Below are 17,795 nucleotides of genomic sequence, written 5' to 3' on the forward strand. Positions count from 1 at the left end.
GCATTAAGATCTCAGTTCCATACCCAGAACCCACATAAAATAGCCAGAACTGATGGTGTGTATGGTTGTAGTTCCAGAAATGGCGAAGTAGAGACAAAATTCTGAGTCTACTTGATTGGCCTTCCTATTCTCATTGGTGTTGAGCTCTAGGAAAAATTGGAAAGTCTGTTTCAAAATGCAAGACAAACATGGCTTGAGGAATGACATACAAGATTAATTTCTACCTCCAAACTCCAGACCTATGGACAAATGTCAACACGTACTAAACAGAAAAATATATCCATGGGACATAGACTCATATATACACACACATGCAAATACACACAAAAATGTTTATGTTGATTACATCCTATTCTTGACTATATTGTACTAAATGAAATTTTAATAATTGCAAATCTTCACATTTTACACAAAGATTTCAGAGATTATATTTAACATTGATATTCTATGTGATATCAATAGTGATTATTTTGATGCAGTATTATTATAAAATATATTACATAACAATTTCCACTGTTATTATTCTACCTTCCTATGGAGGTTCTACAGGTAAATTCAAGATAACCATAATGTTTTATTGAATTAATAGATAAATTCTAGTTTTGAACTTGTGTGATTGTCAGCTCTAGAATTTCTAAAGCTTAATATCACCAGGTTTATCAATTCATCAAGGAAAAAACATTGAACCTCAGGATTTGCAGCATAGACACCCAAATAATTGCGATCACACAGATAATAAAAATCCCTCCCTCCTTGACTCACATTATAATGACAGAAAAAAACAGAAACCAAATAAAAAAGTAAATGTGTAGTATGTCAACTATTTCTAAGTATCATGACAAAAGTCTACCATAGTCTTTCAGTGAACTCTCCATTCCAGAAGTGCACTCCTGTACACTCCTTCACAGTCTGGTTCCCAGTGGCTCTGACCTCAGCTCTTGTATTTTTTTTTCCTGCAAATCCCTACCATAATGTGAGCAACAAAGCAAGAGATGTAGATCAAAGCTGGATGGTGGGTAGTAGTAGAGAGCTTACAAATAGCATCCTGATAAAATAAAATTTGAATTGATAATAGAAATCAGAATGCCATAGAGAAGAAACCCATTGCGCTAGGGAAGAACCTTTAGCTACACTGGTGGAATTCAAACTTTAAGGGACCCTGCAAGCACAGTGACCAAAATCAAGTGTGATTTAGCTCACACTATAATATGGAATTACAAAACAAAACAAAAGATAAATAAGATCTGGGGGTCAGAGCCAGTGAGAAACAGACTGTGAAGCTGTGTACAGAGATATACATGTGGAATTCAGGTTTCACTGAAGAAGTATTGGAGAACTTGTGCAGAAAGATGTCACCTTGGGATATATTTCAGAAAGATAATCTGCTCAGCTGGGTTGAAGATAGGCTTCGGGTAGAGAGCAAGTGTTTTATGCTTCATATACAAGTATTGTTTACACTCTGTGCTCTTTTACTGTTTTGGAAACTCTCTGGATTGGCTTGCTTACATCATTCTACAACACCATTGTAGTAGATACTGCTTTTATTCCCACATTACAACTTGAGCCAGTAAACTGGAATGAAGGTTAGACAAATCTGGTGGCAAAGAAGCAGAGTGCAAGCTTATAGTACAGGTTTAGTTACTTGACCACAAAGCCTGAAATTTCAGCCAAGATATTGTTTCTTATCATATCTCATCAGTCTCTACTGAAGAGCTCATTCAAATCTTGGTAAGAGAAGATTGGGCAAGGGCAGTGAAAATTTAATTAAGGGACAACGTTGTTTCATTTATATATAAAGCAAATAAAAAATCTCTTTAAGGAGAGTATTGTCTTACCAATTATGATATTGCATATTTGTATGCATGTGATTACCCTTCAAAAACATACTAAAATTGGAAAACTGGAAACCTTTAAATTGATATTTATATATAATCAAATGACATAACATAAGTTTGAATACAATGGTGATTATAACAAATAGAAACAACATGTTGTTATATCTAGATCTGGAATGAAATTCATTGATATTTTTAGAGAAATATATTCATTTCTCTTTGCATTATCATAATATAAAAAATGTATAAGACTTTGTTAAGCTAGCTACCATAATCTATGAGTTAACTCAGATTGAATGATATACTCTTTTTGTCCATTGCCCAAGGTGAGAAACTCTATGATGCTTATGACCACCCAGTCCCTGCTAGTGAAGTAAGAAAAGTATGTTATGTCTCACTTCAGAACTGCAGTTACTGGTGTGGATCATGTTGCGAGAGTTAGGAATATACATATTCATACATAGGCATTTATATAATCTCTTCCACAGTTTTGTTACACATATATTTGTGTGAAAATTATATATGCATGTATGAGTGTATGTAGCATTTGTATGTGGCTGTACATATGTAGTATATTGTAGTATAATATCACCATGTAATAGTATAATGATGAAATAGATTGAATTATCATCTCCCCAAATATTTCTAATTGATTATAATAATGAGTATTTTTAATAATTCATTTACTTTTATTTTATTTGCATTGATATTTTGCCTGCAGGTATGTCTGTATAAGGGTACCAGATCTTGGAGTTTGAGACGCCAAGTTAGCTGCCATGTGGGTGCTGGGAATTGAACCCAAGTCCTCCAAAAGAGCAGTCAGGGCTCTTAATCACCAAACCATTTAATTTAGGAAAATATTTACATAAATCTTTTAAATTCCAATTGAAAAAGCCTGTTCTTGATTTGAGATCTATATGATACCTCTAAATATGTTTAGCCATGCTAGGGACTGGTTTTGACTGAAAAACCAGTGAGAGCCAATTATGTTTACCTTTCTGAATAATTTCGTTAAACCATCATTTTCCTCACGTTAAGCTTTACTTGAAGGGATAATACTCCATGTCTAGAGAAGTGTGTTATTTTCATTCTCCCTATCCCAGGAAATCCTACCTTCTCTGTCTCAATGTACACATCACACAACCTAGTTTGAGTTTAGATAACTATATAGTAACTGTTACATCCTAACTTATTAAATTTCTTTTACACATCAGACAGATATGAGACTGAAAGCATTCTTTATTGGAAATAGCATTTATGACACATATATTATAATAGAGAAATTCAAATGAACTATATCCTGCTCATGCACTTACAATCCTCCATTTAGGCAGTTAGATAATTCATCCGTGTAAAACTGAAATCAGAGAGAGAAACAGAATAAATAGTTTGTAGTACACCCTGCAAACACAAAGTGATGATGTCTTATGCTTTTTATGGTCTCATACTAACCTATCAGCTATTCTAACAGGGAGTATAATCATTTTAAAATTTAGGGTACTAATTAAGACCACTCAATCACTTTTTTCGATCATTTATAATATGTAAGACTTATAGCATAAAATTGATCTAGCATTAACTTATTTACTAAGTAAAATACACAATAAAATAAATTCCTCATATCAATTCATATAATATATACACATATATTATTTTTCCTATAGAATCTGCTCCCCAAATACAATAAAATGTAATTGCTTAACACATGAAAAAGCAGACATGCTGATGTTTGAATTAAAATGTACTTTATAATCCAAGGATGTCTTATATACTTTGATGACATTTGTTGAATGTATGAAAACTGTTTACAAGCCTGGTCTAACTCAGGTTTGACTCAGTGAAGTTCACGCAACCTCCTCAACCAGTCTTCCAAGTCATCTTCCTTGGACAAACTTAAGATGACTCCCCCCAGCCGGGAGGTGGTGGCACACGCCTTTAATCCCAGCACTCGGGAGGCAGAGCCAGGTGGATCTCTGTGAGTTCGAGGCCAGCCTGGGCTACCAAGTGAGTTCCAGGAAAGGTGCAAAGCTACATAGAGAAACCCTGTCTCGAAAAAAACCAAAAAAAAAAGATGACTCCCCCCATCTCTGGTAGAACTGACCTTTTCTATACATCACTATTATTGCTACTACCTTCTCAAGGACAATGAGTCCATGTTCAGACAAAATAATAGAAATTGTGGAAATAATATTTGGTTCTTCAATTTCTATATCAATATGTATTTTCAACAGAATTATTTGTAAACAATGCTTAAAAATAATAGTGTGATTTTCTAAACTCACAAGGTGCTGTGTTCATTTTCAACCATTGTAACAGTTTGTTGGAAAACATCTCAGGAAGTTTGCAATTAGTAGTAAGAAATAGGGAAAGAGGATAATTGTATTTCACTAATTATATGAAGAGCTCCAGATTATGGAATAGCAACAATTATATTTATAAATTTATCTAACAAAGAGCATTTGATGTAAAATATATAATTAATGAGATATTTCATGAAATGTATGAATTCAATAACATTAAATTGGATCTACCTTTAAATAAGTTATATAGTAGTAATAAAATTAAATCTCATGTGAAATATTTCAGTATAACTTATACTAAGTGTTTCCTTTTTATATCCTTTTTCTAATTTTACCATATTCTCTGAATGTCAATGTGTGAAGCACATAGAATTCAGCACACACTTAAAATAGACCACTCAGAGCAAAACACAGCGAGGTCCCACAATAAGCATTGTACAAAGACTAACGACGAGGAAACAAATATAGCTTTTAAAACAGCTTGGAACCAGCATGTGTGTGCTTATGTATTTTTGCTTGTTTTGTTGTAGATTTATACTGAAATTCACCTTCATGCTCTTTAATACTTGCATGCTTTGGAAATACCATTCAATTTGCAAATATTTAGTAAATACCTACTTAGTGCCAAGTATTAATGTGAAGGATTGGGCAGAAAGTAGGAAGGAAAAAAGTACGTAAACATTCACTAGACACTAGATTCAGCGTCTGGTATGTTTTTAAGTAAGTTGTCATAGAGAAGCATAAGGTTATAAATGGAGACAAGGATTCTAATTTGGGGTTTGTGAAGAAAATGAGACTTTTTTTTGTTTCAGGAAATATCTCATAGGAAGTAACATAAAAAAAGTGTCTTTAGGATGGATATGTAGCTTTAAGTGGTTACAACCTTAGGAATTTATCACTCCCATATAATAATACTTATCCTAATTTAAATAAAAACATTTTAGGTGGATAAAATGATTTTATAATAAAACTTTGATGTTATAAAATTTTGTCTGCCTCTGTGAAGAAAAATTACAATTGACTTGGAGAGATGAAAGTATGTGTGTGTGTGTGTGTGTGTGTGTGTGTGTGTGTGTGTGTGTGTGTGTGTCTAGTCAGGACTGTATTATATTTATGTTTAACTATAACCCAAGACAAGGAATACTCCTTGTTAGTTTAGAGAGGACTGAGAAAGATAGTGTGGTATTAAAATATTTCTAGTTTGGAAATATGAGTAATTGAGCAATCAGCTTTTCTTTCTATTGAGATAGAGAAATGAGATACAGAACAAACGATGAAAAGGTCAGAAGTCAAGATGATGCTGACATAATGATAGATATGACAGATCACACACTAATTGTTATTAGAAGCGATGGAAATCAATGTAACTACACTGGGAATACAAAAGAATTTCTCACAATTGAGTCATGAGGTGTTGCAGCACTCAGTAATTAAATGGTGAAGAATGTCACCAGAATGAAGAAAGAGGTAGAGGGGTGATGAAAAATAACTAGCGTACAGTGGAATAACTGATGTTAAACAGACAAGAGTTTGGGAGACATAGACATAGGTGAAAGATTCAAATATCTTCAGTTTTGTTGTACAAAATGGGTACTGAAATATATCTTCTTGGTTTCATAGTGTTGATGAGGGTGGTGGTCTTAAAACTGCAGAGGTAGAATTATTCGTGTGGTATTTGATTAGTAAATGGTTCCTTCAAGAATTTTGAAAGTGACTAGCAGAAGAATAAACAGCTGGTATTACGAAGATAATAGAAGCTGCTTGTATCTGAGTGAGGATTGCAGAAAACTAGAAAACAAAGTTGAAGGCCCAGGAGAAAAAATGTCTTTGAGCACATCCTGGGTGAAGGATAGAATAGGCTCCAAAGCACAGATGGTTGATGTTATCAATTGTATGATATTTCCATCATAGTTAAAGAGCAAGGTAAAGTGAAAAAGAGAAATTCCACATAGCACAGTTAAAGCCTCTGGATAAGCTATGAGGGGAACGTAGAAGCCTGTTTTCTTAGTGCTGAGAGGGCTTGCTATTTACCAAAATGAGTTCAATGACACTGAGCTACAAAAGTAAAGGGGGGGGAGAATATAATTATGGCTGTGTGTCACTTAATGACAGGGATATGTTCTGTGAAATGTGGCAGGCAATTTGTCATACAAATATCAGAGTGTACTTACACAAACTTAGATAGCTGTGATATTACTAAGCAGTATAATCTTTCCAGACTGCTGTCATGTATCCACTCGGCCACTGAACAGAATGTTCTGTGGTGCATTACTGCATGAAAGTTTGCCTAGAGTCTGAATTTGCATTCATTGCCAATCTAAAACACAATCACAGTAGAAACTCCAAGTTTTATAACTTTACTTTTGAAAAACCTTAACTACTTGTTTTATTAGGATATATTATATCCAATTCATATTTATACATTTTTCCAAAAGACTCACTATATATTTCTTTGGTTCATTAATATGACAATAGTGATACCAAATATGATTATTCAATATTTTTATTTTTTGTCATTTGATGTATATTTTTATAGAAGATATTTATTTGATAAAATAATATAAAAGTGACCGATATATAAGTGTCTAAACTATGATTCACAAACATCTAATAAAGGAGACTGCAACAACTTTAGGATGATACAGAATAACAAAAATAAGTTTGTATCTTGGTGTTTTATATTTTACTTGTAAAGAGACATACACACATAATAGGTAGCTACCAACAACATGTAATATAACACACTCTGAAATACTATTGATTTTCTTTTCTAAATGTGCAGAACTTTTAGTAGTTTTTATTTTACAGATGGGTGATCCTGACAAAGGAGCAAATTGATCTAAAAATAATCACTTAAATGGATTCTTCTGTTTCAGCATGTGACAATTCTCCTCTTCCAAGTTGTGAGATAGTAAAAGCAAGGACAGAGCCCACGAACTAACAAGAATTAAATTCCATGAAGGAATGTAAATATTAGCAAACAGCCTATACATCTGAAATCCTATTTCTGTACTCAGGAGACTAGTCTTTCATATGTTGGAAAAATGACAGTTTTAAGGTTTTCTTTCTATTTACGTCATGACAGGGCTCTAAAATATTTGAAAGGATAGACCAGATATGAATAAAATAATAATTGGTGAAGTTTTTCACTGACTGTTATACAGCTGTGTAGGTTATGTATTCCCCTGAAATACTGCAATTTTGACATTAAAATCCAGGGTCTGCTAGCATGGCAGGTATGTTGTATGGGAATCTGGTGTCATGGCACATTTCCAAGAAGGAGATGAGGTTTCACCAGAAGCGGTATTTCCCAGCACTCCTTTTTGGTAGAAGCTGGGTTCCTGGTGGAAATGTTGCTACTATTAGGATGATCTGAAGTGCTCTGGAGAGAGACCTTCTGCTCAGTTACCATTCAAGCTGGAGCCTGCTTTGACAGTTGTCAACCGTGCCCTTTATGATGTCTCCCAGTTGTGTTCCATTCAGAATAAGTACTTAAAGAGACACCCACCAGGAAAGCCAGAAAAAAAGGAGCTGTAGGGTGCTGGCAAACATATGTAGACATTGTATTCCTTTCCTACCTTGGGCAACAACTTAATAAAGCCTTTAAGACAACAGAATCTTAAATAGTCATCCTTTTTGTTTTTGCTCTTGAGGAGTGATACAGGTACCAACTTCAAAAGGGTTTTTCAGATGCCTACAGCTGGGATCTGGGCATTGTCACATTATCCTGCTGCGCTGACTCTCCAGACATATGCTCATGTTTATAGTACAGCCTACCAGTTAGGCTACAGTATTCATGAAGTTGGAGCAAAGGCCTTCAGCACTTTATTCCAAATCATGTGAAAGCCAGAGATTTTTTTCCTTCAGAGAAATATTAGATTCCTCAAGTGGCTAGCATATAGAAAATATACATTCTAAAATATTAAGATGTATGATCCAAGGAAGCCAAAAATTCTACTTATTGTTGTAAAAATGTAATGATCCTGAAATGCATTGCTAGAAAGAGAAACAACCTGGTACAACTTATATATAGCTTTTGTACATTTTCAATGAGCAGAAAAAAATCTTTTAAACATAACAGACTGGATATCTGGGCCATTGAAGGTAAAGAAACAGCTGCTTTTAGGATTTTGGAAAATGTTAAATGGAAACCAAAAAGAAAATCAGGTTCAAATACATGAAAGAAGTAATTCCATGGTTTTTGTGTTTATCCTGAAGAAGACAACACAATGGAAACATACTCTTGATGGCTCCTGACAAACTCTCTTTACTACTTCAGTCTTTAGATTTGTGTTTCTCCTGATGGTTAGAGATCAGATGGATTATCCTCTATACTGGTCATGCAAATGACAACATCTGCTTGGGTTCTTCCTTTCCTTGACTTCCATGGCAGGAGATTCACAATCCCTTTGCTTAACTGATCCTCATTTCCAATATTGGCTCTGAACTTTGCTAAGTTGAGTGGACTGCTTCTTCTAAAAAAAAAAAAAAAATGTAGTATGGGTAGGAATCAATTTTGTGTCTTGTAAATATAGACAAAAAGGTTATCTTTGAGAAAAAGCATTTGAAATTCAAAGAATTGTGTCTTCAGAAAAAAAAAGGAACCACACAAGTCCACATAGGAAATGTGCACTAGATTAAAGAGGGCTTATATAGCTCTCATCATAGCTCCCCATGAAAGAGGAATCTGGCTTAACTTTACACATTTCTCTCTCTATCTCTCATATATATATATATTTAATAATACAACTAATTAATCAATATCATGTCTTTCTATCTACAAGTCTCAGCTCTTTAGCTTTCTTTTTCTGATGTAGCAAAAGTCCACCTTTTACAGAATGCTTCCCTTAATTAACAATATCTTGCTGATTACTGAATTGATCTACACGGTTCTACTTAGGAATATATTACTTTTCACTTATTGTCAAGTTGCTATGGGAAGATGATATCAGCAATTTTTACATAAATAGATTGCCTCTCAGATTATCTTACTGCAATAATTTTTGTTTGCTATATTAAGACTCCTACAAGGTCAAGTACGTTCTTTCTGTGTTCTTGGCACCTAATTGATCTTCTATTCCTGGCATGCAGCTTACACTTGATAGAGGTTTTGTCAATGAGATTTTTAAAGTGTACGAAATGACAGTTGAGCCATTCTCCTATTTCTTTGTTCCTTCATCCACCTACATCTATTTTTCATTGCTCTAAGTAAAAATCACATTGAGATGAGATTTGAGTTTCCCAGAAATGATTTTCAACTATCCAAGTAGTATTTAGCACTTACCAGCACATTGTTTCAGAACATCCTGTGTTAACAGTGCCTCATTTTATTAGCTGGGTGAGTTTGGGCAATTTACTAAACACATCTGTTCTTTTGTTTCTCTAAAATAAAATGAAAATAACACCTCTACGCCTGTTGGGTGATGAAATCACTCCGTACATATGAATCACTTAAGTCAGACAGTCTAACATTCAACAACACTGAACTAATGTTTGTCATTGTTACTTATACTTAGCATAACAAAAATACCCTTTGAGATAATTTAACATTACAATTGGTAGTTTCACAAATTAATTTATATTCTAATGACATCTCTCCATAATGGAGAAAACTTCATGGTACTAAAATGATTCTGATTGTTATAATTGACTAATTCAAGGTAATTTACACGTGTGAGCTTTATAAAATGCTCTATTTTATCTCTTCCATTGACTATAGCCTCCATGAAGATAGACAGAGATGCTTTGTAAGCATTCATCATGCTAGATCATGGTGAAGACACGGACTCTTTAATGGAAACTTTAAACCCGCAATTTTCTTTTATTAGCTTAGTGCCATGATTAATATCCTCAAAATAAACAAAGGAGCAAAATCTTAAGCATCTCTAATATCAGACAGGCTTTTATTAGTGTCATATCAAAAGTCATTTAACTACTATGTGGTTAAAGCTGTCTTATTGAAACGAAGTTATGTCATAACACTGCTGCCGAGAAGGTGAAGAGTTCACATTGTACTGCATGTTCAGTTGCTCATAATTAAACTTCACAAAATAAAATTTCACTGAGGAGCTGCCTTAGAATCATAATTGGCATAAAACCTGCACATTGTTTCATTCCACAGGAGATTTTTGTCTATAAAATGCATGGTTAAGTTTAATTGTCTGAAACCCAAAGATTTTATATATTTTTTATAAAATATATTAATCATGTCTTTTTCCCTGCCCTCAAACTTCCAGGATCTAACTCCCTTCCCATCCAACTTCATGTTCTCTCTCTCCCTCCCTGTTTCTCTCAACAACAAAGAAAATAAATATACAAAACAATAGAACAAGAAATGGCTAAATAAAACAAAACAAAAAGCAGTGTCCCCCTCTTCTCCTTCTCCTCCTCCTCCTCCTCCTCCTCCTCCTCCTCCTCCTTCTTCTTTTTCTTCTTCTTCTTCTTCTTCTTCTTCTTCTTCTTCTTCTTCTTCTTCTTCTCCTCCGTCTTCTAATTTTTATATGCATTGGGTGTTTTGTCTTGCACATGTGTCTGTGTGAATGTGCCAGATCCTGTGGAACTGGAGTTACAGACAGTTGTAAGAGGTAATGTGGGTGCTGGGAATTGAACACAGGTCCTCTGGAAGAGCAGCCTGTAGAGTTAACCCATGAGCCATCTCTAACAGCTTCTTAGTTAGGGGTAGGCCTTTTTGTCTACTTTCCATTCTCTGTTCTGGGAGAACCCTGTACATTTTCTTATGGAAACAGTATGTTTTAGAAGAATTTAGAACATAAGCTAACACACAAATAGCTTTCCTAGATACTACTTTAAAAATATCTTGATAAAGTATTAGTAATATTGTATAAAATTTTCAGAATCTTAAAATAAAATAAAACTATTTCACCCCCAAGTTCTACTTCACTCTTGACTATAATTTTATTTTTCCCTTTATTTTGATATTTTATCTCACTCTATCCCAGGATGGCCTTGAATTTAGACTTTCCTGCCTTAGTTTCAGAATTCTCAGGTTACAGGTATATATAGTTATTTCTGGTTTTATCAAATATCCATACAATGAAATTTCTGTTCAGATAGAATTAAGCCTTATTCATTTAAAGTCCATACATTAAAACTGAACTGAATAAGGTCTACATTGGAGAAGATCTCTGAGAAGGTGTCCTTAGAGGTGTAGTTTATGTTAGTAGTCTCCAAAGAAGGCAGTAGACTCCCTGGGAGTAATTTCAGATTGTGTGCTTCAGTGAAAGAAAATGTTTAAGTATTTAAGTTTATTTTTAAAAGAAGTATCTTAACTTTCTGGTGATGAAGAGATAAAACAGTACTCCAATTGTAAAGGCCATGGAGGCTGATGAAGATTTATAAGGTATACCAGAGGTATGCTCCACAAACTAACAGAAAGCTGTATAAAGGGAAAGGGAAAGAAGAAGTGTAGCATAGCAGAGGGAGACCCTGTTGTCTTTAATCATAAATTCACTTTTTTTGTTAGAGTCTATGGTCCACTTTCAATTAGTGTGTTTAGTGGAATAACTGTTTTATTATTCCATTATAACTAGAGCAATCCTCAGCAAGTAGACCTGACCATTTCCAAATGAAGAGTGTGCAAAGTTGAATACCATAAAACCAACAATTTGGTAAATGTATGTATGTATGAAAATTGACACATGGTTTTATGGTAGTTACATCAGATACATTATAGTTTTCTGAAAAACAATTTATCTAGACACATAAGAAGTAATACAAAACATTAAAAATGTTATTTCTAATCAGATATCACATCATCCCTTTATTAGCATTGTTATATCTGACCAAGAATTTGTATTCTGCCTTGATGGATTGGCCAAAAGTGAAAATTCTAGAATCAGCTTCGGTACATACATCATGGCCATCATCATATTTTATCTTTTTAAATGGTCAAAGTGTATGAACAAGTTTTGAGACTGCTCATGTGGCCTGCTTTGCTGCCATGTATTTCATTGACTCTGTGGATTGTCAATATTTGTCTAGTCTTTACATAAGTGTACTTTACGATACATCCACACGTACTCTATTTGTATCAAGCTGGGCTACCACTCAGTCTCATGATCTTTTCTTTATTAATTAAATAACCATCTTGTATTGTTAATTGGTATTTTGTTTTTCTTCAGCCTTGTGCCGCACATTATGAGAAACGGCACAAAGTAACAGTGAGCCTTTAGCTTTCTGAAGGACTGAAGTAACATGGCAAAAAGCCTTGAGCTCTAAGTATAAGAGTGTTGGTGATTAGTAAAAGATACTAGTTCTGAAGAGTCACATGCAAGGATAGCACCTTACAGAGAGAAGGATAAAACCTGAAGTTACTTAGAGGGCTAATTTGCTAATGATACTAAAATGAATGAGAACCTGAGTTCAAAGGAAAACTGGCAGCAATTGTAAAGTATGGCTCCATTAGATGTATCCAACTGCTATTGAAAAGGGGATGAATATCTAAAATGGAAAAATAAAAGAACAAACGAAAGTCTCTGGAGATACTTGGCTTTTTACATCATCAGACGAATTTATACATACATATATTGCATAGGCAAGAAAAGGGTGACTCATTCAGCTTAGCTTTGCTCTTTTGTCTTATTTTACTGCTTTGGAAGAAGGATAGAAGGACCAGTACAGGAATGAGTCACAGAGCTCGAGTTTCAATTAGAATTAGCAATGACTCAAGTTGATCTTGAGACTGTCTGGTTGCCAAAACCAGTTTCAAAGTTTCTCCTTCAACGTAATAAAGATTAAAACAGTGTCACAACATCCCTGTGAAAAATAAATGAAATGATGAACCAGGATTTCAGATGGATATTTTTGGAAATTGCCATAGATTTCAGGGAGGGCACAGATCAGTTATTTCAGGAGTTAATATAAATGATACCTCAGTGGTTCCAGAAAAAGAAGTACAGAAGCATTAAAGATTTGCTTTGTGAGGAAAAAATGAAAAATATGATTAACATGACTTAGTTTATATTCTCTTTTGGTTTCCAGCCATAGGTATGATTCAGATAAGCAAGGAGCCCTAACAACAAGAGGCATGATACTGATAAAAAGGCTTTCAAAAGAAAGTTACTATGCTTTGGGTTTTATGAAAATGATCTCTCATCTTGCTCTATCACTTTGTGTGTCCATAATTATATTTACATATTTTGTAGAAAATATGATCATTCTCTTTAACGCAGAAGACAGTCATCTATTCTGTATCTTTTAATGACTTCCCCTAAAAACTTCAGCAAGCACATTGTGAAAATAATTGGATTTCTTTCATTGTGATGTGAGTCTATGTATGCTTGAGTTTGTGCTTGTACATGTGTATTCATACTATCGATATATTCATGTGAAACCATCCATAGTTGCTGTGGATTGGCATAAGACCAGGACCTCAATAAATATAAGAGCCCAACTTCATTTCTCCTACAGTGTGAAGAAAGCTTGCATTCAATTGATGTAGTTAAGACTAGAGAGATGGCTTAGTGGGTAAAAGTGCTTTCCTCCAGGCTTGACGACCTGAGTATAATCAACCAAAATCACAGAGTGGACAGAGAAAGAACTTCTACAAAGTGTCTTCAGACCCTTATTTATGCATTCTGGTAAAAGTGTGCACATTCACAATGCATAGATAGGTGGTAGACAGATAGATAGATAGACAGACAGACAGGTAGATATATGTAGTGTAGATAAGTAAAACTTAATAAAATATTCATGTAAGTCAGATCATAAGTATTGGCCCAATTTTACCTTTTGGTACAGCACACTGCTGTTTAACAATAGCTTCAAGTACTAATTCTAATATATTGAATAATTCTTTATGAAAACATGAAAGAGAAAGAGGTTTTTAATTATATTCTTTTTAACTAAAAGTGTCTTTTGAGATTGATCTCTTACATGGATTCTTTGAAAACACTTCATCCCATTTTAACATTCTTGTTTTGCCTCTGCTCTTCATCAGGGCTGACACATGTTCAAGGACACATCTGAAGGGTAGAATTTATGGGCCGCCTGCTCGAGTGTGCATTAGATTTGCAGTCATTGAATAGATTAGTTTAAGCAATTAAAAGAGACACCATATAAACCTTACACAAGCCTATAATGAAGCCAGGAGGAATTAATGGCCTTGAGAGAAAATAAATCAAATAATCAGAATAGGATTAGGTAGTGGTTCCTTTTCAAAACTGCAAGACAAAAAGCATAAATGTTTTCCTGCATTCATCCTTGATTTTATTTAATGTTTTTCAGAACACAAAACAATGTAGTTTTCTTTTAAAGGGATTCTAAGGACACATCAGTAAACATTATTCTGGAGGATTGTGGGTTTTTTTTATTCATTTACATATTATAAACTGCTGTTTGCATAATAAGACCTCTGTTATTTCTAGTCAGGCAATGGGTGATTACACATATGAATAACACAGTCCTGTATCCTTTGTGATATACATTGTTGTAATTTTTGAAAGTATCCTGACAATTCTCAGCAGTGGGTAAAAGTGAATCGTGCTACAGAGGTTTACATGACAACTCCACACTATTGTATTTATGTTTGAAAGGCAGAAGACTCTGAATACACACCAAACAAAATTTGTCCAAATACATTTTCAATATGCATCGCTGTGAGTAGATGTTTCAGCTCATGGATTGGAATGAATCTGATAGCCTAGCCCTCTTTGCTTAATCCTTATGATGGGCATGAATGCACAGTGATCTGCATAGTTAAGGTGGTCATACAATTAGACTGACATGATAGGGATTCTGATACTGGCCATTTTTGACTAGACATAGGAATTTGATATACAATACCTTCCCTTTGTTTGTCCAACCCCCTTCTTTTTTTTTCTTACCCTCAAAAGATACCTTTAGATTCTTTTAATCAAAGTGTATGACAGTAGGTGGAGAAGAATGTAAACCTCACTTCCAGGAACACTCCCATTACCCTCTGGAAATGTGAAGATCCATCTCAAAAGCTGGAAGTGACCCAGGTTGAGAACTCATGGGAAGAAAACTAGTTGTGTGTGAGAAACTGGCCTGTCTTTTTTTAATTCAACTTATTTCCCCCCTCCCTTAGGGGCTGCCAGAGAAATGACTCAGGTGCTTGCTATTCTCAGAATGTGTATAAGCTCGCACAATACTACACATTTCAATAAATTATTTCTTAGATTCTTCTGCAGTGAAAATTATGTGAGAGCAATAATCATCACACTATCCCTCATGCTGTGCATCTAGAGTTTTGAAATTCATACCAACTTAAAGAAGAATCAACCTGGAAGAACTTCCCTAGATAAGAGATAATCTAGTATTCTTTACCAGAATACCCAAAGCAGGATTGCCTGGGTTGTTTCCTTATGCACTTATAATTACAGAAAGGAAGACTAGGAGAATGACATCAACTAAAAAAATGTACATAGAACACACATATGCCCATGCTTTGGAAACAAACCAGCTAATGTTAATATAACTATTTTAAGATTTATAATATTGCCAAAGGAGCATTTTTTTGGCTGCAAAGTTTCACTTACAAATGTAGCAAATTAGGTCTCAAGGGTACATATGTACATGGTACATTTCAGGTTTACCCACAATGAAGACAATTTATTAACTGATAAAATGAATTTAGCTTCTTTAGTTGATTGTTTTCATGTCATCGAAAGTAAAATTTTAGTAAATATTCATCTTAGTTGTTTTAACTCAATGCACAAGTATTTCTGAAACATTGGGGGATAATTCCAACAAGTAAGTTAACATCCTGTTTTGTTTAAAAACGATTTGAAAGATAAGATATTTCCTTCACATGCATAGCATTGATTCATGAAGAATAGTGCTGGACAAGACAGTGATGTGGGCCTTTGTCAATTACGCTACCAAAATCCAAGAGTACAATATTCATTTACCAGTTAAGGTTGTTCTGTGTAACCTCTAGTATGTAGTGGTTTAAATGATCTTTACTAGCCAGGCTGCAGACTGTAATATCTGAATGATAAAGTATTAATATGAAAATTATCAACAATGTTATACTCCCTGTTCAGAGGTTATCTGAATTATAAAAGTGGTTATGTATGTAACAAGTATTAAGAAACAAGGCTATGATTTGGAAGGAGCAAGTGGGTATACATGTGAGGGTATAGAGGAATGAAAGGGAACAGGAAAGTGATATAGTTTCTTTACAATCTCAAAAAAGAAGAAAGCAATATTTTAAAAGAGAGGTTTGAATGGTTCAATTAAAAGCCCTGATTAAGGACTTGATAGTGCTTCAGGAAAAAGGGGGATGTGGAAAACTAAATATGCTGCAAACATCTAGGGATGCGTGGAATCACTGAGAAGTATTCACAACCACGAGAGTAGCTACAGCAAAGTTTATTTTTAATTAAAAATGACTGACAGATTACTGGAATGCTATAGGAATAAATTAACATCATCAGTATGGCTTTTGACAGCAATTTTTATATTTCTGGGAATAGGATAGATAAATATGTTTGAGGTGCTAAACTAAGGGACTTTAGCTTTCCTTGAAGAGAGTCATTGTGTCTTGGTAAAACATAGACTCTGGAGTAAGCAGCACCCACTTGGAATGCTCTCTCCTGCTACCATTCTTCAAATAGCATTGAGTGACTCATATTTTAGACATTTTCACTCCTAGGCATCAAAGATACTATGCTAGATGTGTTGTTGTAGACAGTAACAGTCATGCATGTATTGCTCCTACATGTAATAACTTGAAAGATTGGTGATGTGAAGGGATCAGATTTAGAAAGAGATTTTAATAATGTTCATTGACATTTGCCCTTTAACTGTTTTTAAAGCAATGGACTAGATGTAAATATATGTATCATATTTCACACGAAGCCAAAAGTTTACTTGATAGCTAATGTACTAGACGATTGACAGAAACAAAGTTTCAGTTTTCTTAACTGAGGAAAACAATTCACCAAAGCTATTGACATAAAATAAAATCTCCCAGTGAAATATAAGAAAGCAACTCAATTATCATGATATCTCTTTCCTTGTTCTCCCACTCTGTTCTGGATCCAGCTCAAACCTCTCACTCCCCTAAGCTCTCTTTCCCCCTATGCTTGCCCTCCATTACCCTCCTACCCCCAGTTTTCTCCTGTAGATCTCATCCATTTCTCCATTGCTGGGCAATGCCTGTGTCTTTCCTAGGGTCCTCCTTACTAGCTAGCCTCCCTGGAGCTGTGGTTCGCAGTCTGGTTATCCTTTGCTTTACATCTAGTATCCACTTATGAGCGGAGCTGAGAGAGAAGAGGGATTCTATGAGAAAGAGATATTGAGACCATGACTGGAAAAAGTACAGAGACAACTAGCAAAACTAGTGGAAACACATGAACTGTGGACCAATAGCTGAGAAGCCCCCATGGTACTGGACTAAGCCCTCTAGATAAAAGTAAGACAGTTGTTTAGCTTGAACTGTTTAGGGGGTCTCCAGGTTGTGGGACTAGGACCTGTGCCTAGTGCATGAGCTGGCTTTTTGGAACCCAGTGCCTATGGTGAGACACTTTGCACAGTCTTGGTGCAGGGAGGAGGGGCTTGTATCTGCCTCAACTGAATGTACCGGACTCTGCTGACTCCCCAGGGGAGACCTTGCCTTGGAGGAGGTGGGAATGGGGAGTGGGTTGGGGGAGAAGGCTGGAGGGTGGGAGGAGGG

Source organism: Peromyscus eremicus, chromosome 9 (genome assembly GCF_949786415.1).
Source record: "Peromyscus eremicus chromosome 9, PerEre_H2_v1, whole genome shotgun sequence".
NCBI classification, from domain to species: domain Eukaryota; kingdom Metazoa; phylum Chordata; class Mammalia; order Rodentia; family Cricetidae; genus Peromyscus; species Peromyscus eremicus.